Source organism: Furipterus horrens, unplaced genomic scaffold, assembly GCF_987537825.1.
Source record: "Furipterus horrens unplaced genomic scaffold, mFurHor1.1.pri manual_scaffold_10, whole genome shotgun sequence".
NCBI lineage: Eukaryota > Metazoa > Chordata > Mammalia > Chiroptera > Furipteridae > Furipterus > Furipterus horrens.
The window spans coordinates 49,165,698-49,189,277 of NW_028327180.1; the positions used below are offsets into that span (position 1 = coordinate 49,165,698).

General features: G+C 46.0%; 1 pseudogene; it reads left to right on the forward strand.

Moving 5' to 3' along the window:
* LOC150000170 (uncharacterized) overlaps window positions 1–23,299 on the forward strand; it is a 33,536-nt pseudogene extending 10,237 nt beyond the window's left edge.
* Window positions 23,300–23,580: the final 281 nt, after the last annotated feature.

Genomic DNA, 23,580 nt, shown 5'->3' on the forward strand with positions numbered 1-23,580 from the left:
GTCCCTGAAATCAAGGACCCTGACTGACTTGATGCTTCCAGGAGCCCAAGAAGCCTGCTGGCTGTTTGGAGGCTCTTTCTTCACTCTGTGACCTGTTTGCTGCAGACCCCCACTGCAGACGCCCATTGCAGACTCTCTTGGCTGCGTGACACAGCTTCTTGGTGGCCACCACTGATTCTGCCACCCAACACGCAGCCCAACCCACTGCAATGAGCCCAGAAATGCCTCAAGAGAAACAGACCACGACCCCATGCAATCTTGAGCTAACACCATTCCTGTTCTAGTCAACTTTTTCAATAGCCAATTCAAGACCTGCCCAGAGAACATCTCCAGGACACTCTCATTCCCAGCCCCAAGTTTAGAAATCCTGCTGGGTGGTTTTGCTAGAATAATTCCCTACTTGGCCTTGCCCAGCCAGAGACAAGAGTTTCTAGGAAATGATTTTCTCAATACTCTAAAGTCCACTTTCTTGCATCGTGTTAAGAGGCATGGAATAAAAGTGTCACAGAAATTTGGAATTCTGTGAGGTTGATGCCAGCTTCCAAGGCTGCTGGGTGGTAAGCACACACTGAAACATACATGGTGGCCCATACCTTCACCCTGCTCCATCCCCACACTCTGACCTACCAGCTAATCTCATTCCAAGCTCACTTCCATTGCTATTCCATGTTCCTTTTTACCTGTTTTTATGCTATTTTATTTTTTATTTTAGAAAGAGAAGAAGGGAAGGAGAAAGAGAGGGAGGGAAACATTGATGCACTCTGATTGGGGATAAAACCTGCAACCCAGGCATGTACCTTGACCCTGACTCTGACTGGAAATCAAACTAGAGACCTTTTGGTTTGTGGGACCAATGCCCAACCTACTGAGCCACACCAGTCAGGGTCCTCCTTGCCTCTTGAGTGAGCTAAATCCATTCATTTTCACCCTTATATGTCTGTCTCCTCATTAGGCATGTTTGCAGCCCCAGCCAGATGCGTATGGGGCTCAGTCATGATTCCCAGAGCAACAAAAGGCCCTCCCAGCTATAACTGGCTTCTTCCTGTCAGCCCCCCTTACTGCCAGCACCATTGACATTTAACTCTCCCATTGCCCCCCCCTCCCCCAATTCCTTGGATGAATTAAGTTTAAGTCTCCAGTAGAAAGCATTTTGGAGACTATTCCTATAGGAAGGGTGAAAGCAAGATTCCTAAAACCAGCAGACTGGTTTTTCAATTAGGAAAAAGAAACTTTAGGTTAGCTAGATGTTGCTTGGCACTGGGAACTGTGTGTAGGAGAGAAGCTCTGCAGGGCCCGTTCCAGGGGACCTGCTGCTCATGGGAGGTCAATATGGGCCAATGATCTGCCTTACCAGGGCACGCTTTCTGAGAAAGATGGCAGACCAGAAATTTTCTAATGGGAAACATACTGTTTTTCCCAAGCTTGGTTCCCCAACTCCCTCCCCTAAGCCTACTGAATGGGGGAGTTCAACAGCTGGGGTTTTGATCCCTGAGGCTCTCCAGCTCTGTACTAAATATCAAGTAACTGCAGGAAGCAGGGGCTTCGTTTCCTGGCTGGGAAGATCTCAGACATTGGTGTTGGGAGATATGTACAGAGGTGATCACAGGTACACAGAAGCACAAAACTGAGCAAACACCATCGGGGCTGCCAGCAGCCTCTGAGAAGAAAGAAATTTCTGTCAGAAATGCCTTCTTAGGAGTAGTATAAAAATAGGAACCTAGGATCTACCTGCCACTTCCAAGGCAAGATGTTGTGTGTGTTCACATGAGGGATGTTAGTAAGCCTCACACAACCCCGGGAAGGCAGATGTTACTCTCCTTTCCCAGGGAAAAACCAGAGGTGCAGGCATGGCTTGCCGAGTGTGACCGCTGGCAGGACAGGGATGGGTACCCAAGTCTGTCTGATTCTCCATGTCAGGCTTTTCCCAGAAATCAAAGCCCAACACAACCCCCTCACAGATACACAGCAATCAGGGAACTGGCTGTCCGTCCACTCAGGCCAGAGGGAGACAGCAGCGCTCTGGGCATGATTCAGGGTACTGCTGACTGAACTTCCCTCACTAGCTTGCCAGCAGTGCTGAGAGCCCATGCCAAAACCATTTCTTTGGTTGTTTGAATTGTCACTATTTTACTTAAATTGTCACCTGCAGTCACTTGCTTACTTTGGGCTGGTTTATTCCCCTCAGCCATGTTTGCATGTCCTTCTGGCTTCTAATTTAAAGTCTGTTTTCTCTCTTACTCCTCCTTCTTTATTCCTAATCTTGGCCAAAGGCTTCTTAAAACATCTCCCTAATTGGAGGCACAAGAATATATATGTATATATTCCTCACCTATGGATATGTTTATTGATTTGTGAGAGAGAAAGAGAGAGATCAATGTGAGAGAGAAACATTGCTTGCTTGCTTTCCATACACAACCCAACCAGGGATCGAACCTGCAACCCAGGTATGTGCCCTGAGCAGGACTCAAACTGGTAACCTTTCAGAATATGGGAAGACATTCCAACCCATGGAGCCACCCAGCCAGGGCAAGGCCCCTATTTTTTTTTTTTTTTTTTTTTTTTTGACACGTCCTGCTATGCCTCACTCTCCTTGGTCTTCATCTTTACCAAATCCTATAAATTCTACTTTGAGGGGCTAATCCTGCTCCTCTGCTCTCTCTGCTTTGGCCCATTGCCTGTCCTTCTCTTTCCTCACTTCTAATGAAGGGACTCCTAACTCACGTTCCTGTCCAAAGTATCTTCCCGCTTTGGAGGATCCTCCACATGGCTTTCAAAGAGATCTTTTAAATACAAACATGGCCACGTCAGGACATGAGTAAAACCCTTAAGTAATGCTGACTGACTATAAGTTAATGTCTGACCCCCTCGGGCTGGCCTTTAAGCCTCTTTACAAAGAAAGCCTGCTGTCCTTTGCAAGGGGGTGCAAGGGGGGATACCTTAACCATGCCCACCACTTCCCCATCCTTGCTGCTCACCTGCCTTCATGAGAGTCACACTCTTATCCATCCCTCAAAGTCCAACTCAAATATCACCTCTTCTGGCCAAGTCTCTCCCTCCCCCAACTCCTCCCCAAAGAATGGTTGAGCTCAGGTGTCTTTTATGCCCACAGCATTTAATCCTTAGCTGGCAGAGTGCCACCCCAGACCCCTCTTTGACATTGAGTCGCTGGACAGGTAGGAGTCAGATGTTTTTATTTGTTTGTTTTCTTTAAAGTATATTTTATTGATTATGTTGTTACAGTAGTTCCAATTTTTTTCCCCTTTGCTCCCCTCCGCCCTGTACTCCCTTCCCTCCAGCAATCCCACCCCCCGTTAGTTCATTTCCATGGGTCGTGGATATAAGTTATTTGGTTTCACCCTTTCCTATATTATTCTTAACTTCCCCCTGTCTATTTTGTACCAAATAATTATGCTTCTTAATACCTGCACCATATTTCTATTTCTCCCCCTCCCAGCTGATAACCCTCCACATGATCCCCGTACTTATGATTCTGTTTCTATTCTGGTTTGCTTAGTTGGATTTTGTTCTTATTTTTTAGATTCAGTTGTTGATAGTTTGTGAGTTTGTTGCCATTTAAGTTTTAATCTTCTTTTTCTTAAGTAAGTCCCTTTGACATTTCATATAATAATGGCTTGGTGATGATGAGCTCCTTAGCTTTACCTTGTCTGGGAAGCACTTCATCTGCCCTGCCATTCCAAATGATAGCTTTGCTGGATAGAGTAATCCTGGTTGCAGGTTGCCTTTCATCACATTGAATACTGTTTGCCAGTCCCTTCCTTCCTGCAAATTGTCCTCTGAGAAATCAGCTGATAGTCCCATAGGCGCCCACCTCTAGGCAATTCTCTGCCTTTCTATTGCTGCCCCCAGGACTCTCTCTTTATTTGTCACCTTTGGCATCTCAATCATGATGCATCCTGGTGTGATCCCTTTTGGGTCCAGCTCTCTCGGAACCCTCTGTGCTTCTCAGACCTGTATGTCCATCTCCTTTGCAAAATTTGGGAAGTTTTCCTCATTTTTTTCAATTCTTGCTTCCTCATTCTGCACTGGTTGACTGCTTTTTCCTTCCTTATGTTCCAAATCATTGATTTGAACCCCAATTTCCTTCCCTTCACCATTGGTTTTGTGTGGATTTTCCTTCGTTTCACTTAGCATAGCCTTCACTTCTTCTCTTATGCGTTTGTCGTACTCAAGCATATCTGTCAAGCCTGTGAGCATCTTTATCACCAGTGTTTTGAATTCTGCATCTGTTAGGTTGTCTATCTCCTCATCTCTTAGGTTGGCTATCTCCTCGTTGCTTAGTTCTCCCACTGGAACCTTGATCTGTTCCCCCTTTTGGGCCATACTTCTCTGTCTCCTCATTCTGACAGGCTCCTGTGTTTGTTTGCCTCTGCATCCCAGGTAGACCTGTCGCTCCTGTTATGTCAGGAGCCAGATTTTATCTAACTTTGTTTTCTAGTACAGTTTTTGATACATCACAGAAGCTTAATAAATAATGATCATGAAAATATATGAGTGAATGGATGAACATTTAAATTGTTCTTCGAGGGTTTCAAGAAACAAGGAAGGAGAGGGATGGGGGCTGACAGAAGGGGAAGCAGAGGCAATGAACAGGTGGCATAAATCAGCTTATTGGATTACCAGCTGGATTTAAATGAAAGGGCCAGGCAGGGTTTATTTGGTAGGAAGCTGGCTGGCAGCTGAGCGCTGGGGTGTTTGCTCCCAGGAGCCCCAGGCCAGGTAAGAGGCCACAGACCCCAGTCCTGGAGGTAGATGTAGCGATGCCGGCCTCTATGCATGTTGACCTGAATGGGGCTGGAGAAGCGACCAAAACAACCACTTCATGATTCTCCCTTGAGCTTTTTGGAGAGGAATGATTTTCTAAGCCTGACGGAAACTCTGAGACCTTGAAAAAGCCTACGCTTCACAGGCAGAGAGTGAGGTTTCAACAGCGTGGTCAGGGCTCCCCCTGGTGGAGCTACATAAAAGGGGTAAAAAAAAAGAAAAAGCTTTCCCAATTCGCTCCCTCTTACGTATTCCTTCAACCTTCCATCAATTTTTATATCTGTATCAGTTGTATATTGATACAGACTTTGGCTTAAAACAACACACATTTATTACCATACAACTCTATAGGTGAGAAGTTAAAAATGAGTCTTCTTGGGCTAAATTCAAGGAGTTGGCAGGGCTGCGTTCCTCCTGGGGGCTGGAGTCTCTAGCGGGAGACGCATCTCCTCACTTGGCAAGTTCTAGGGGCTCCTGTGACCTTTCCTCCATCCTCGGAGCCAACTATGTACATCTCTCCGACCTTCCTCCTGCTATCATATTTCCGCCTGACTCTGACTTCAGCTGGAAAAGGTTCTCTTTCAAGGATTCATTTGATTAGGTGAGGCCCACCCAGATAACGCAGGATAATCTCTCCATCTCTGGATTCCTAACCTTAATCACATCTGCTAGATCCCTTCTGCTTGTGAGTCAAACGTGCACAAATCCCGGAATTAGGGCCGGACGTCTTTTCTCAGCCGTCACTCCACCTGTCCCTTTGCCCGCCAGGATCGTGCCGGTGTTCTTGGTGCTTGAGTAGGGAATGAAGGAGATACTCCTCACCTCATGGAGCACATGCTGCTGAGAGAAGCAGCCCTGTAGGCATCTTGGTGCCTTGGTGCCTTCACGATGCACGGGGTACTGTGGGGTTGCTGAGGAGGGCCCCCCCCCCCCCCGCTCTGCCCGAAGGCCTCAGGGAGGATTCCCTAGAGAAGGAGGAATTTCAGCTGAGAGCGGAGGACTAGCGTTTTCTGGATGCCTTATCTGTGACGACAGCCTGCACCGTCCACTGTTTGTAGGCCATTTTCCCCACTTGGTTTCAGGGAAAGAACTGCATGAAAATAGCATGGAATTCTCAAGTGCCAGCAGGGAGCATCCTTCCCTATGCACATGTAGTTTTAAATTCTACAGAACTGCTTTTCCTCAGAAAGCTTTGGATGAACTCTTACCTGGATGTCCAATAAGCAAAATAAGTGAAAATAAAACTTCCCGAAGTAATGGTTACCCTGGGGCTTTACTGACCGGGTAAGGGAGCCTTTTGGGGTGCTGACAATGCTTCCAATCTTGTCCTGGGGGTGTCTTCACACATGTATACGTAATGTAAAGTGGCTGGGGCCACATAAAACACTGCCCTGAACCACCCCCCACCAGGGTCACCGCTGTTCCTGTGGGTGGTCACCTTAATACTTCCTCACCCAGGACAACTCTGTGGACCGCTCTGGCCTGGAATGTGGTTTGAAGTCCACTGCCCTGGTTTTGGGATATTGACTTCTGGGGGTCCACATTAAGTGCACATTGAAGCTCTTCAGTGTGATTCACTCCAGAAGGGAGGATACAATTCTGTCTCTTCATTTCTTTTTAAGTAAATTTCTAAATAAAATATCAGATACATACAGAACAGGTGAACAGATCCTGAATAACTATGTCTGTGAAGTCACTATCAGAATCAAGAAACAGAACATCACCAGCCCCCCAGCAATGCCCCTGCCTCCTCTTAGGATAACCAATGACTTCCAGGCCCCCAAACTCACCTCCGCTGGCTTTGAACTTTATATAAATAAACTTGTAGAATGTATCTTTTGTGTCCAGCCCCCCCCTCCCACCCCCACGCTTAGCATTATGTTTGGAAATTCATCTATGTTCTTGAGGGTAGCTGCCTAATATTTTTATGTAAGGATGTCACTTTATCCATTGATGGCTATTTGGATCATTTTTAACCTTTCCATATCCCCATGTGTAAGCAACAGCTAAGAAACCTGAAACCCAGAGAAAGATGTTTTTTAAGATCCTAGAGTGAGTTAGGAGCAGGCAGGACTGGAAGCTGGTCCAGCATTGGTTTCCAGCATCACCCTCATGCCCTGTGGCTATTACAGCATCTAATGCAACTTACAGGCTTAACATCACATCCACCTACCTGCAAGAATGAGCACCCAGCCCTCTCCAACCAGGCAAAGAACCCCTCACAGGCCAGATCAATCTCTGTGGTTTACACCAGCCCCTCGCGCAGCACGGGGCATGTAACAGATGCCTCTGCTCCCCACTTCTCTGCTCCCCACTGCTCCCCATGGCAGGCTCAGAACCCCTTTCACTCCCAACACTTCTCTCGCCAACTTGCCAAGAAATCCAAGAGGAAGCTGAATTCCTGTTATTAAATTGGGAGGGGCCTTGTACAGAGAGGGGTGGAAACTGTGCCATCCCAGCATCTCAGTGTGAATATTCACGAGGGTCACTCAACCATCCTGGTGGGGAGAGTAAGAGGCTCGTAGGAGAGCTCAGAGACCATCCAGAGCAGTGGTCCCCCACCTTGTGCCTTTGCTCTTCAAGCAGCATAATCCTTTGTTTAAGGCAGATTTCAGATGAGCATTTTGGGTGACCCCAGACTTCGTCCACCCATCTCCATGGATCACATAGAGCTCTGGGAGGTACAGGCGAAAAGCTCTGATCTGGACCAACCACAGATGTCAACCAGGGCCCAGAGGGTGACTGCTGCTTCTGTGGGTGCTCACTTTGTCATCCTAATACTTTCTCACACTGAGGCTGGCGTGCATTTCTGGGCTGGACAAGGGGAATATGCTCTGCCTTGTGTAACTATACTGAAAAGACGCCCACAACTTAAATCCAGACACTGTGAAGTGCGCAGTGCTGGCAGGCTTGCCCCTCAGATTCCCACTGGTGGAGTGACCCGTCCCGCAGGTCGAGCAACGAGGACCCTAGAGGGGGAGTGAGGATGAGAAAGGGACAAGAGGCACAAAGAATGGAGACAAGACAGTGCTCTGATCAAGTCTCATTTATTCTTAGTCAAAACAGTATTCTTATAGCTCAGGAGAGGAGGAATTTTTCATTCGGTGGGAACGCAGCTGCAGCTTGGGCGTTATCTGGTAGATATGAGTTAAACTGCAGGACAACAATCCCAGGAACAGCAAGAGGGTCGTTGCCCTAGTAAGGAGTAAACAACTATTATGGGATGGTGAGGCCATGCCAAGCAGAACTTTAGGATGCCAGTTAGTAAGACTTCAGCTGAGGAACTTTTTAGTTCCCCACAGGTCCCCCTTTTTTATCTTATGTAAGCTGAGAGCCTCGCGGGGACTGCGCCTGTCTTAGGTCAGGAGATCACCACACGGAGCCAGCCTTACCTTACCCGTCATTGGTTATCTAAGGCAGCTTCTTTCTGGCCAGATACCTGTCTTAGGCGGCGGCTGGCAAGGCATGTGGTCTCCAGTTGCCCGTCATTGACTGTCCAGTCCAGCTCACCGAGGCATTAGTTACGTGTATGAGCATCATGGTAAGTTGCAGTCTCAGCTTGTTCTAATTTATGATAATGGACCTGTATTGGCTGCATTTTTATGGCATCTATTTGTTGCTTGATAAAGGCCATCACCTTATTGAAAATGAAAGCTCCTAAGGATAGCAGCAGGAGTAGCCCTAAGAGAGGTCCTAAAAGTGGGAGGAGATAGGGAAGGGCCCCATTAAGTCCGCTCCACAGGGGATTTTCAAAGAGTTCTCTTCTTCTTTTCACTAGGTCTTCCTGCAGCTTCTTTATTTTGTCTTGGACGATGCCCGATTTGTTGGCATAGAAGCAGCAACGTTCCTGCAAAGCCAAGCATATTCCTCCCTGTTCTGCTGTTAGCAGGTCTAGTCCCCTCCTATTTTGGAGAACTACTTCAGCTAGGGAGTCTAACTGATCTTGGATGTCATTAATAGTGCTGGACAAAGCTTGAACATCATCGATTAGCTGATTAGAGAGCTTTGTGTAGGAGTGAACTGCAATTCCTAACCCTGTTGTCCCTGTAGCTAACGCTCCTGAAACGCCTAACCCTACTAGTAGGGGGATGAATGATACTGCTCTTTTGTGGCGACCTGCAATGTAGTCAAAACTGGGAATGGGAACAGGGTCATCTCCGGAAATTATATCTATGTCTGGCAATAAGGTAGCTAGGACGCATATTCCTGTCCAATTGTTGGGCAAGGATGAAAATGCTAAATTTCCTCTACAAACAAACACCTGCCCTTTGCCTGGGCAGAGGGAGCTGCCATGGTTCACTATGCTACTACAGTTAGCAAATTCAACAAATCCAACATGAATATCAAAGCTATTATTTTGAGACTTACCTTGGAGGCAGAGGGAAGCAGGAAAATACATGGGCTGTACTCAAAAGGGCAAGCTGGGGCTACAATTTTGATGAGACTTATTAAAGGAGGCAATATTAGCAGGAATGGCTAAGGGCATAGGTGTGCCTAAAGTCATACATAGCCAGCAGTCTGCAGCTAGTTGGGGGTTGGAGATGATAAGGGCTCTGTGGGTGGCCGTCAAGATGTCAGTGGTCTGGGTATCTAGATCTATACCCCGTGGTTTAGGTAACGCCAGAGGGTGGTAATTGATTTTTGGATGCAGGTTTGTTATGAGGTGTTCTATTTGTTTTTGTACTGAGATTTCTCTTATTCTATCTTGAGGACCACCACCATCAGAAACATGTACAGGGGCCTTCTTATGCCAGCATACTGGCTTTCCAACAGTGCCTTGGCAAGAGGCCTGTAGATACTTAGTAGACCCAATTGGTGAAGGGTTAGACCCCCAGTCTCCTTGGTCAATAGCATTTTGTACTTTCTGTAGTATGGCAGTAAAATAAATGACATTAGAGGAGGTACATTCCTGTACTGACTCATAACAGGTAGAATGCATCTGATTATAGATGGTGGTGCATTCCTTGGGACATGCTCCTGGTTTGCCATTAGTAGCGGGTATGACAGGAGGCTTATTTACACAATACCACCTTTGTTCAGAGACCCCTGCAAAGGTCATGTCATATATGAGATAGGCCTTTTTTGTGCCACAATCTACAATTTTGGTATAGTGACTGGGTGTGGCGTAATTGGTGGCAATACCTCCCCCACAGCTGCAGGGGGGCCCGAATAATGCAAGGTAGGGATCTCCATTTTGCGGCCCCCCAAGGCCACCTTCTATGTCCGGGCAAAAATGCAGTAGTATCCCGAGCAGCAGGATTACATTCTTCTTGAACATGTCCTGAAATAGAAGATAAGGAAATTTTCCTCAGGGTAAATCCTTATCCCTGGGTTTAGTGGTGGTTATTTATTGTGTCAGACTTGCTATTTATTTGTTTAACCAGACGTTCTGGTAGCCATCTGGCGGACTTCATTTCTTTAGAGTAAATGCACACTGATCCCCGGCCCCAGATAAGTACTGGGTCTGGGCCATGCCAGGAATTAGTTAGTGGATCTTTCCACAAAACCGAAGCGAATTGCTTTTCAGTTTCAGTTTGCCAAAAGCGAGTGGCTGCAGACTGGCCACTGGCATCTAAATTTAAAAAATTGAGTATAAAGAGGGCATGGGAAAGGATGTTTCTTGGTGACCCCCTCGTGGGATACCATTCCCCCTTTTTTATTTTATTTAAAGTAATTTTAAGAGTCTGATTTGCCCTTTCTACTATTCCTTGCCCTTGTGGATTATAAGGGATACCTGTAATGTGTTGGATGTTGAGACGTTTGCAAAACTGAGAGAAATTAGAGCTAGTGTATCCCGGCCCATTATCTGTTTTTAGTTGTTGGGGACATCCTAATACTGCAAATGTGGCCAGCATATGGCTAATGACATGTTTGGTGGCTTCGCCCGTTTGAAGGGAAGCAAAAATGAATCCACTATAGGTATCTATAGTAACATGTATGTATTTAAGATTGCCAAAGTCAGAAAAATGGGTAACATCCATTTGCCATAGAGCGTTAGGAATTAGCCCTCTAGGATTTACTCCTAGATGAGGGGTTGGTAAATGGATAGCACATGATGGGCAATTCTTTACTATTTGCCTAGCTTGTTCTTTTGTGATGTGATGCATAAGACGTAATGTTTTTGTATTAAGGTGATGTAGTTGATGGCTATTTTGTGCAGCAGTGAGTTTGTCCTGAATGCTGTTATTGGCCACAAATAATTGAGAGACCTGGGGGGTTCGGGTGGCTAAATCAGCTTTTTGGTTTCCTTCAGCTAGAGGACCTGGTAATCCGGAATGAGCACGTAAGTGTCCAATGTAAAATGAATGTAACCTTTGAATGATTAATTTTTGTAATTGTCTAAACAGTTCTCCAGCATTGGAGGTGCTCTTTATTTGGCCAGCCGTCTCTAGTAAGGGTACAGAGTGTGCAATGTAAGCACTATCAGTGTATATGTTAAGCGGACGGTCGGGGAAAGCAGAAAAAACCGCCAGTACTGCTTGCAGCTCTGTTATTTGAGCAGAGGTGCTTTTGGTCATAAATGATACCTCTTTATCTAGATATGTATAAGCTGCTATGCCAGTGGACGACCCATCAGTGAATACTAATAAGGCATTTGCTATCGGCTGTGATGCCGTGCGTAGGGGAAAAACAAACTCATGCCTGTTAGCGAACTCAATGAGTTTGTCTGGAGGATAGTGATTATCTAACGTCCCCTTAAAGGAAGCCAGAGAAATGGGCCAAGAATCAGTAGATTGCATGAGCTAATTAATTTGATCAAGGGTATAGGGTTGGATTATTATGTCTGGCTCCTTGCCAAAATAGCATTTACCCTGATCACGGCCTTTTATAATGAGCTCAGCTACAGATTGATAATACGGTTCAATGACCTTTTTAGGAGTGGCCGGTAGATGGATCCACATAAGAGGTGCTGTTTGCCAAAATACGGCAGTAGGGGAGAGTGTTGTTCTACATATGATAAATTTTAGAGGTTTGTCATAATTTATAAAAGTAGTAGCCTGGGAATGAATAGCATGTTCAACCTTGTGTATAGCCTGTCTCCCTTCAGGGGAGAGTTCACGGGGGGATGTGGGATTAGCGTCCCCGTGAAGGATATCATATAGTGGCTTAAGTTCCCCTTTACTGATTTTCAAATAGGGCATTAGCCAATTGATGTCACCTAGAAGTTTTTGGAAGTCATTCAGTGTCTTAAGTTTGTCTAATCTTAATTCTAATTTTTGTGAAGATACTTGGGACCCTCTCAGTTGAAAGCCTAGATAATTATACGGGTCCGTGAGTTGTACCTTGTCAGGAGCTATTTCTAAACCATTGTTTTGTAGAGCAATGCAAATTTCATCATAGCATTTTAAAACTTCAGTTCCTGTCTTGCCTGCAATTAATATATCATCTATATAATGTATTATGTACATGTCAGGCCAGCGGTTTCTTATAGATTGTAGAGCTGTGGCTACAAAAGATTGACACAAAGTAGGACTATTTGCCATTCCTTGGGGCAGGACACGCCACTGAAATCTTTTCATGGGCGCCCTAAAATTTGTTTCTGGCAGGCTAAATGCAAAGCGCTTTTGATCTTCTGGATGTAAGGGAATGGTGAAAAAACAGTCCTTTAAGTCTATGACTACTTTGAAATAGCCTAATGGTATGGCAATGGGTGAAGGGAGCCCTGGTTGTAGGGCTCCCATGAGCACCATAGTCCGATTCACTGCTCTCAGATCTTGTAGTAATCGCCACTTGCCTGATTTCTTTTTGATAACAAAAATAGGGGTGTTCCATGGAGAGTTACTGGGGACAATATGGCCAGCCTCGAGTTGCTCCTGTACCAACTGTTGTGCGGCTAGCAATTTTTTACTAGTAAGAGGCCATTGATCGACCGATACCGGCTCATCGGAGAGCCAAGTAATTTTTTCAGCATGGGCCATAGGAGTGTCAATGGCCCCTAAGAAAAATGGCCTAAACCTGCTCTGTCATTTTTTGGAGGAGTGTTTATAGGTGCCGTTATACCTGTGCTATTCTTTCCTAGTCCCTGACCTGGTATGTATCCTGCTTTTAACATTTGGGCAGTGATAGTGGTGTTGAGACTCCCCATTATTAGCCCCATTTGAGATAGGAGGTCCCTTCCCCAAAGATTTATAGGCAGACCGGCTATAACATATGGTTGAATGGTACCTTGGTTTCCCTCCTGATCTTTCCAAGTTAATAATTTAGAGCTTCTTTCAGGGTTCTGACTTTGTCCTATTCCCTTTAAGTGAGTCATGGTTGTGTCTAAGGGCCAGGCTTCAGGCCAATCTTCTCTTTTTATAATTGTAACATCTGTCCCAGTGTCTATTAGGCCAGAGAACTCCTTGCCGTCTAGCCATAGTGGCATAGTGGGTTTTTGTGCTGAAATAATTTTAGCCCAGAAAACGTCAGAGGATCCAAATCCTCGATTGCCTCTGTACTGCGAGACGGCAGTATTAGCAGTAGAGAGTAAAGGCAGGAGCAGTAATTGTGCAAATCTTTGGCCTGAAGCAATGGTGTTAATATGTTTAGGGGAGGAAACCATGACCTTGATTTCTCCGGCAAAATCATTATCTATGACTCCTGGGAGGACCTGCAGACCGTTCATGGTCGAACTACTGCGGCCTATTATTAAACCAAAGGTATTATCGGGAAGAGGGCCAAATATTCCCGTGGGAAGAGCCTGAACCCCCATTTCTGGGGTTAATACTGTATGGGTGGAGGAACTGAGGTCCAATCCTGCGCTTCCTGCTGTGGCTCTGAGGAGGCCCGAAACGGATTGCTGGTTGATGGAACAAAGCTTACTGCCCCATAGATTTGTTTGGGTTTGGGGGCCTGGGGCTGGCCCCTCTTCCCGTTTCCCTGCATAGGTGGCAGGCTGTTGCCTTGGACATCCGTTTTAGATCTACATTCCTTTGCCCAATGATTTCCCTTTTTGCATCTAGGACATAACCCCGGAGCTGGAGCTTTACTATTTGATTCTTTTTTCCCTTTGCAATTTCTTGCAAAATGACTAGTTTCTCCACAATTAAAACATTTGTTCTTCCCTTGTTGAGCTAGAAATTGTTTTACAGTAAAAGCCTGCATTGCTGCAGCCATGGCGAGGCCTTGTTGGTAGGCCGCTCCGATGTCAGAGCACAAGCGTATATAGCCGCTTAAATCAGTTTTCTTTTTGTATGGCCTAATAGCTGCCTGGCAGGCAGCATTTGCATTTTCGAAGGCCAATTGCTTGACAAAATCTGTGCCTGCATCGGCGCTGCCAAAAATTCTACCAGCTGCAGTAATGAGTCTATGGACAAAATCTGCAAAAGGCTCATCTGGTCCTTGTTTAATGTTAGTGAGAGAGGAGCTCATATCACCCTTAGTGGGGAGCTTCCTCCATGCTCTTGTACCTGCTGACTGAATTTGAGCAAAAAGTCCTGGATCATATTGCATTTGAGTGTCACTAATTGCATAGTTGCCTTCTCCAATTAACATATCAAAATTCCACCCATTATTTGCCTGCATATTGCGTCTAGCAGTATCCTTACAGATTTCTACATATTCTGATTTCCATAGACGATAGTCTCCTCCAGCTAGGGTCGCTCGAGCCAAAGTTTGCCAATCACTTGGAGTGAGCCACTGATTTGTGACCGATTCTAAGATGGCCATAGTGTAAGGAGCCGTGGCTCCGTATTGAGCTACTGCTATTTTCAATTCTTTTATGACTTTGAAATCAAATCCAGTGTGGTGTCGCCAGGCCTGTCCCTGGGCATCTACTGTTTCTGATACCGGAAATGCTTCCATTTCTTCTAAGCCTAGTATTGGGGTATTTTGGGGTATTTTGGGGGCTGCTCCTCTGACTGGGGGCCTCTGGCTCGGAGGGCCCTCCAGAGAAGGCTCAATTTCTTTTTTCTGCTTTCCTATTTTTAGCCCCTCTAATTGTCTTATTAATTCCTGATGTTCCTTCTCTAATTTTATTTGTTCTTTTAAATGTTCAATTTTATCCCTCAGTTCTTTTCGAGGATCAAGGACAGGGTACGCAGAGGGGGGAGCAGAGGGTGAGGTATAGGGCAGTGGCCTTGTTTTCAGAGGCGGACAGCCAAGGTTATTGTATCTGGCTGCCTCTTCCGCCAAGCTATCCCAATCAACCTCTTCCTCATCAGAATTATTTGCAGTATATTCTGATAGGTCTGGATATAACTTCTTTTTTGATTTTACCGACACTTCTTTAGGTGCCGCAGCTCCCCCTTCAGTAGTCTGACCCTTTGACAGCTTACTCTTTGGACTGTTCTGTTCTCCTTTCGGTTTGACTACCTTGTCCTCACCGTCACTCTCAAGAGATATTAAATCATCCTCCTCTCGGCTGTTATTTCCCTTATATTTTCTACTTTCCTCCTTATGCTCTGTCTCTAAGATATTTTGACCTTTTTCTACTACATTAGCTACTACAGGATCACTATGCCTTTGAGATAGGAGTTCATCTATTAGATTCCAATAACAGAAGGCAGTTACAGGAACCTTCTCTGGACCAAATGTATCATAAAAGTCTTTTAAAGCATCTCCTACTCTTTTCCACCGTTGTGGATCAATGTTCCCTTCAGTGGGAAACCAGGGACATAAGTGTTTGATATAATCAAAATATTTCAGCAACTGTTTTACTTTAACCTTTACTCCTCGTGCCTTTAATGCCTGTCCGAGCTGTTCAACAAAAAGCTCATGTCGGCTCATTTCTTGACCCATGATCGCCGTTCACTTACCGAGGTGAGGTCAATGCGGCAGGTTCCCGCGTAGCCTTTTCCTCTTCTCTACTTGGCCGGCTCCTCGAACGGTGTCCTTCACTGAGTCCCCCGTTCTCGGGCCCCACGTTGGGCGCCACTTGACCCGTCCCACAGGTCGAGCAACGAGGACCCTAGAGGGGGAGTGAGGCTGAGAAAGGGACAAGAGGCACAAAGAATGGAGACAAGACAGTGCTCTGATCAAGTCTCATTTATTCTTAGTCAAAACAGTATTCTTATAGCTCAGGAGAGGAGGAATTTTTCATTCGGTGGGAACGCAGCTGCAGCTTGGGTGTTATCTGGTAGATATGAGTTAAACTGCAGGACAACAATCCCAGGAACAGCAAGAGGGTCGTTGCCCTAGTAAGGAGTAAACAACTATTATAGGATGGTGAGGCCATGCCAAGCAGAACTTTAGGATGCCAGTTAGTAAGACTTCAGCTGAGGAACTTTTTAGTTCCCCACAGTGGAGATTACTGAAATTCCCCTAATTGTGACTCCAGAAAAGTCCAAGAACCTCCATGATCCCGGAAGGGTGCGGGCAGACCAGGTCCTGTGTGCGGGTGGGAGCCCTCTGCTCCAGCTCTGGATGAGTTAGGGATGCCTGGGGCTCAGAGCCTGTTCTGAGCTGTGGAAGGTTCGGGCGCCCCCTGCTGGCTGGATTGCCACAGAGCACTCTGGCGTTCCCAACAAGAAGGGAATTGGGGTGACAAGGTTAGCCCCAGAGCTTCAAGCTAAGTCTGGAAATTAATTCCCATCAGGTTGTGAGGAAGCACTCTTTTACTCTTGGTTGATTGCAAGGTCATGGATTACAATATTCCTCGCAGAGTAGGCTGCACACACCTCTGGGTACAGGGGGATGAGGGTGTAAGTGGTGGGGGTGCATGGGTGAAGGACTTCTAATGCTGACCTCCTCTCATGCCACCTCAGGAATCCCCCTCGGCAGATACCTCTGGGTATAATACAGTTTAGCGCATTCACCACTTACTCATAATTAATCTGAGTGCTACAAAACAAAAAAGGTTATTGACTGGACTGAGAGATGGAAGTAAGGATGGGGATAATGTTTAACAAACAGCTTCACTTCTTTTACTTAGAAATCCAGATGTTCTTGTCAAACAATTAAAAATTTTAACTTATTTTTCATTTGTAAGTTGCTGTTACTAACTGCTAAATTTATATTTGCCCCAAACTTTAATTTTTCAAGAGCTTTATGGGAAATTCTGAACTTCCTCTTATAACTACAGCTTATTCTGAGGGCATCCTGGTCTGTCCTCCACAGGCAAGAGCTTGTAACAGGAAATGAAGGAAGGAGGGATGAAGGGAGGACAGGAGAGAGGAGAGACGGGGCCATGGGGACAGGAGTGTGTGTATGTTTTATCTATATCCATATGTAGATGGGTCATAACAACAAGTATTAACTGACTGCTCACTACATGCTGGGTCTATAACAGATACTCAGGATGGCAAGGTGGATATGAGACCCAATGATCGACCTGGAGAACTTGGAGTCTAGTGAGGGAGGTGGCTATAAAAATACAGTGGCTGCGTTAAGCACTCCTGCTATAGCAGAGGCAAGTGAAGAGAGAGGAGTGAACCTGCCTGGATAAATCAGAGAAGATGTCCCTGAGGAGGGAAACTTTGATCACAAGCTTTCTGTGTGGTATAAGGGAAACACATTCCAGTCTGAAGAATCAGTGTAGGCCAGGCATGGAGGGTGCAGCTGGCCCAGGCAGGCCACACGACTAGGCAGAGAAACAGATGCTTCCATTCCCCCACCTCCCAACCTCCCTGCCCTGTTCTAAGCTGGTAGCACAGAGAGGATGCCACGCAGGGGTGTCCCGGTTCCCTGGGCCAGTGCGCAGCTTTCCCTGATCTCTCTGGATGTTTAATCTCCTTCCCACCTCAGAATGGGTGACAGAGGGGTGGTGAGATCCCCGTGAAAAGAGGTGTGTAAGCAAAAGAGGCTGGAGGAAGGGGAGTTGGCCTAACACACCCCTCGGGTCTCTGTCTGTGTTAAGAGTCTGTGATTCTTGCTGAAAGCAGGAACATCTCTGCTCTGCCTTGGGAAATAGAGAAACAGGCCCAGAATGACCATGTAATCTGTCTAGGTCACACAGATGTTATCTGAATTACTCTCCAAACATTTTCTGTGCTAAGGTCTGGTCTCCTCCACTGGATTTTAAGACACCCGAGGACACAGACCAGCTCTAATTTCTGTACCCTCTGCCAGCTTTGGTGAAGACACTAGCAGCAGACACCAGCGAGGTGCTGCCTGCATGTTCTGCCAGGTGGGGCCCTACACCAATGCAAGCGAAGCTGGAAAATGTTTCATTCATTTATGTGAATCTTTTCCCTCGATTTGTACTCACACATGCTAGTCACATGGCAGTGAGTCAAGCTGTGTGGGCTTCCCCTCTGTGGGGCTGGACTCATGGTGACTCATGGAGGCATTTGTAGGGATGAATTCAGCCTGTGAATGTGTCTGTTTTCCTCCTTCCCTGGTCTGGCTTCCTAAAGTGAGATCTGATTTTCAGACTCTGCATCTCCATTAATGCCAGGGGATGCTGAGAGGCCAGTGTGTCCTGCACTCTGGGGCTTTGCCTCCTTCCCCACCAGTCGTCACTCCTCTGGGTGAAAATCCAGCCTCCAGAGGACCCAGCTAAACTCACAAAGATGTTCTGGAAAGGAGGGAAGTCTTCCCAAAGTTCGTGTCTGTCAACAGGCTCAGTACCATTTGCGCCTTGGCACATGCAACTCCACTGGCCCCAGGGCTCTGGCTCAGGTGTTAGCCACACCTCCACATACAGGCCTGCGAGTGGCGCTCTCTTGAGTACTCATGGTGAACAACAGGAGCGCAGGGATTTGCAGCTGGAGTATTTGAACCCTGAGGCCTGGAGTCTTTTCCCACATGCATTAGATGGCTTGTTGAATAAGGCGTGGCTGTCCCCTTGGAAAGGGTGATCAGGCCCCTGAAGGGCTGGATCCAGGGACAGGAGATGGGGGAAAAGGAAATTCTAGGACATGCAGGTCTGGCTGGAGTTCAGTCATGCTGAGGAAGGCTCTGCTGGTGACTGGTCCTCTGGCCCTTTGAGGAGCCATGTTCTCCCATTCTCCACAGCCTGTCAGGGACCCCACCTGTAATGCCTCTGTTTCTGAAGAGGGAGGCAGAGGCCATTCGGGTGCTGCAGGGAGCCTCCTGGGAACTTCTCCAACCAAAACTTCCTGTCCCCCTTTGACTGCTGAGAACTGGTCTGATATTGACATGGAAAATGTCCATATTCAAAAGCAAAAAAACAGAAATTAAACAGATTTGCCAACCACGGGTCAATAAATCATTTCCCGGTTCCCCTTTGTAACCCCAAGTAATTGCTGGTTTTGTCACTCAGCATTTCTCTACACAGACCCCCAAAAAGATGAAGTGGGATGTACAGAATCTAGAGCAACAGGATCGGTAAGGGCCAACCTCCCTGTTTCAGAGGTGCCCCGGACTGGGGAGATGCCAGCTAGTGAGCGCCTGCGATGGGACTCTGATGCTCAGTTCCAACCCGTCAAGAAATTCTAAGCTCATGAACCATAGGAAGTTCTAAGAAGCTCAAAAAGTGGGCAGCATAGTGGGCAACTCCCTGATGGAGCCCACACTCTGGCTTGGGGAGATACCATTCACACACTCAGAAAAGTAAAGATGAAACACCAGGCAGAGTATGTAAGATTCCAGGTGAGTGACAGAGCCATGAAGGCCGCAGGACATCAGAGGTGGCAGCGGAGGGGATGGGGGTGTCACTCACTTTCATGAGGTTTAAGTAGGTCAGGGAAAGGCTCTGCTCCCCCTGACCTCAGTTCTAAGAAAGTTTGGCACCAAAGCAAGCTGTTGAGCTGCAGAGATCACCTTCCTCAGTGGTTGTGCTGGGTACCAAGGTCTCCACCACCTGCACTCTGTTTGCACCGTGAACTTGAAGCTCGCTGACACCTGTAAGGCTATGGGTGGGTGGGGGTTGCAACTGCCTCTGTGGACTTGTAACTGAACACAGGACTGGCTGCCTGTTGCTTTGAAAGCAGGTGCCGATGTAAAGGAAAGTGGCTTATTTGCAGATGCCAGCCATCTGGAAGATGAGGGACTCATGTGTCAAAGCCTATTCTACCTCCCAGTGGAGGCAGAGGTTTTTATAAGGAGGGAGAGGGAAACAGAACAAAGAGATCAAGGGAGGGGGTTGCAAATTTCTGTACATGCAGATGAACACAGTCCATTCCGATAAGGCAAGTGACTGTCCAGTGTGCGTCATGCTGGATTCATGGTTGAAGGTCAGCAAATCTCCTGGAGCTAGGATGCCTGAAGGCCCGAGTCTGTATCTTTTGAAGTTAGTTCCTAGGATTCTTATACAAACACGCTGTTCATCTACAAGCTACATATTAGTCAGAGTCAGCACTTACAGAAACAAGGTCAAAAGACTTGTGGTGTGGGTTACAATTTCCCATCGTAACAGTTTTCCACTGTTAAAGGCTCCTATGTTTAAAACATGCCTGGCACTTAGTGTTAGCTATTAAAACTTATAGTCTTAAATGTTATTTTAAAAATTCTCATATAGATTTGCCCAGTACTATTCAGATGGTAGGCAATGTTTGTTGCTTGAAGTCAGCCATTAACAGTTACTATGAAGTAAGTCATTCACACAAACTGCTAAACAACTTTTTAGGATTGTCTTGGAAGAAAACAGAGTGCAGAGAAAACAGAATCTTCACCCACTCCCTTCAGAGCTGGGAAGAGGTCAGAAGCAGGGCACAGTGAGAGGCTTGGTTCAGGCAGGCTGAAGTGGGAGGGGAAGATAAGGGTGTAGTTGAGTGCCAAGGGGGAAGGTAGAACAGGATTTAGAAAATAAATATTACTAAAAGTTTGTAAGTATGTGTAAGGTTCACAATCATTAGTGAATAGGCATCTGCATCAAGTCTCACTGGAATTTGAGTTAGGCAGAATTCTTCAACTTAAGAGTTCAGGGCCTAACCAATTAGTGTGGAATTTACTGCCCTCTTCTGGGAAGAATGGGAAATTGACCTTTATTTCTGATGGTGCAAGTCCATCATCAGCATGGGAAATTTGAGGCCAGTTTCAGACAGAATTTGAAAGGTGTCTCAGGAGGAAGGAAGAACCAGGTGGGAGTACATACGAAGGTAAGTGTGGGCGAAAAAGGGGCCACATACAACAACTGACACACTCATGAAGGCCTGTGTAGTGGCCTTACAAACTCAGAGACCTAAAGAACCACCACACAGGATAGTCTGAAGTTAAAACTTTCTAACTAAAAGCAGGTCATGGTGGATAGTCACATGCTAGGCCAGTATTTTTCCCTAACACAGGTCAATCTTTACCTTAACTGAGCTGTTGTCATTTTTTTTTCATCTACAAAAACATACCTGATAATATACCTTTGGAATATTAATTTCCTTTTTTCCAGGCCCCTCAAAGCACAACCATCCCACCAGAGCAGAAATCGCAAACCCCCTCACTGTTATTTCATCGTGTTAACTGTTTTAACTATCCTGTACCTGCCTGTGTAAAAGAAGTGTGTGTCTATTCCTTTTACTTTTTATCCAATCCCAGAGATTCCCGCACCCCCCCTCCTGCTTTGCTTTCTCCCGCCTCTCTAATTTAACACCAGTGAATTTCATGTAACCCTCTTATGTCTTGCCCTTTGATTCTGATGTATAAAAATAAGTAGTAAAACTGCCATTTTCCCAGAACAGTTCTCAATCTGTTGAGATTTTGCTTCCCAGCAAAATATACCACCGCATATTTCTCAAAATATGCAGAGAAGTTCCTACAGCCCATACAAACTTTAGTAATATTTCCCTGCTACACCAAAGACTTCTGCATTGAGTTTTGTTCATGAGCAGAAGGTGTTTGTTGAGATTTTAGTTTATAGAGGAAAGAGCTGTGAGTCTGGAGGCAGTCCAGCCTGAACTGAAATCTGGATTCTGCTGCTTTCATGTGAGAAAGTGACTGAGCTCAAGCTGATTATTTAGCCTCTTGGTTTTGACTTTGTCATTTGTAAAGGGAGGACAGTAATACTTAACCCAGGAGGGTGAAGTCAGATGCCATATTTCATAAGACCAATATCTCATAGATTTATTTCCCTTTAAGAAATTTAGTTGAGGAAGTGATAACATCATACTGAGAAAGACAGAGACCTGAGTAAATGGAGAACTATGTATGAAATTCAAGAATAAGCAAAAGCAATGGATGGGGATAGGAGTCAGAACAGAGGTTGCCTTGGGGAAGGGGTGGGGGTTGATCGAGGAGGGACAGCCTTCTGAGGTGAGGGCAGTGATCTGTATTTTTATCTGAGTTGTAGTTGCACACACATACATTTACCCAGCATACACTTAACATTAGTGCACTTTCCTATATGTATACCACGCACAATTTTTTAAAGGAGGAAAGAGAAGGAGAGGAGAAGAAGAATGGAAAGGAAAAGGAAAAGGAAAAAATGGCTGAGAAACCTGTGGTGGGTGGGGGTGGGGAAAACCTTAGGACTTGAGTCACGTCAGTGATCTAAGCATTTTAACTCTGTCCCCCCCCGCCCCCAGTGCTCCTTGAATGACCGTTTCAGTCCTGGAGGCTACGGGAAGAGACATCCATAGGCAGAGGCTGGTACCCATGTGGCCCAGGAGAGTAAAGGGAGATGACCCCAACAGGGGAAAGGAACAGGTGCCTGTGGGAACGGAGAGACAGTGGTTGTCATTAGGAACCCCTTGGCTCAGAGGGGCAGGAGCTGGAGGCCAAGATGGACCACGGGACAATAAGGTTTGCTGCTCCCATAACGTCTGGAAAGGGCTCTGGATGCACGCATGTCAACACAGTGGTGATTCCCAAAGTCATCTCATTCCCCCCACCCACAGCCTTGCTGATGGGCAGACTGTGCACCAAAACAACGCAGCCATGGCTCCATGCCAGCTAATTGCTGATAAAATAGTCAGGCCAATCAGAGAGATGAAGCACTTAACTTCAGATGACTCCAGATTCCAGCCAGTGTGAACAATAAATGCAGGCATGCAGACCAAACTCTCTTCCATCTCCATTCTCGCTCTTTTCAATATTTTTATAAGTAAATTTAAACTGAGTAATTTCCTCTTCATGTTCTTTTAGAAGAGCAGGAAAAATTTGAATAAAGACTCATATAAGCTCCAACAGCTACCCTATGAAGGAATTCAGAGGAAAAGATTTGGAGGAAGGAGATGATAGCACATGGCAGATACCAGCAATGTTTTGGGAATTGTTTGGATGAAAATGTTGGATACAAGTTGATGAGACTCTGAGGAAAAGGTGGTTGCATCTGCAGTGCAGCTCCATTCCTGCTCCTGACCCCGCTCTGTTCCTTGTCACTGAGGAATAAGCCTGCCAGGAAGGTGTGCTCCAGCCAGGCTTTCAAAGATATCGGAAAGAGTCCTGCTGGAACCAGAGGTGGTGATTCACTGAATTAGAATTACTCTAACCAACCGCAACGTAAAGTCCTTGGAGAAGGTGTGTGCTGACTTGATCAGAGGTGAAAAGAAAAAGAATCTCAAAGCAGAATGACCACTTTGGATGCCTACCAAGACTCAGAATCACTTCCTCCCCTGTGTGAAGGCTCTAAGACTTGAGATCTTTTTCAGATGAGGATCCACAGTGACTCATTGACTTGCACAGACCTCTTGAGATTGTTAAGCCGGTTACTTCCATCAGTATTGATCCAGGACTTGAGGTTGAAGTCACCATTACAGATGCGTAAATCAATCTTTTTGAATAAACTGACTATCAGTTATTTTAAAAAATTGATGAGAAAATTAGCATAAATGGGATGTCCAAATAGCAAATTCAGGCAAAGGAGAGGCCAATAATTAAAGTCAGTTTATGTCACAGAACTGCAGAAATAATTAGGACTTGAAGGTGGTGCAAGATAAGAGGCTGAAGAAAGGCATTGTTGGGGGATATAAGAACACATATATCCTCTCCACCGTACCTTGAAGTCAGCTTTAACAGCCTACCTGTCCCTGAAGCGGAAGGGTTTAT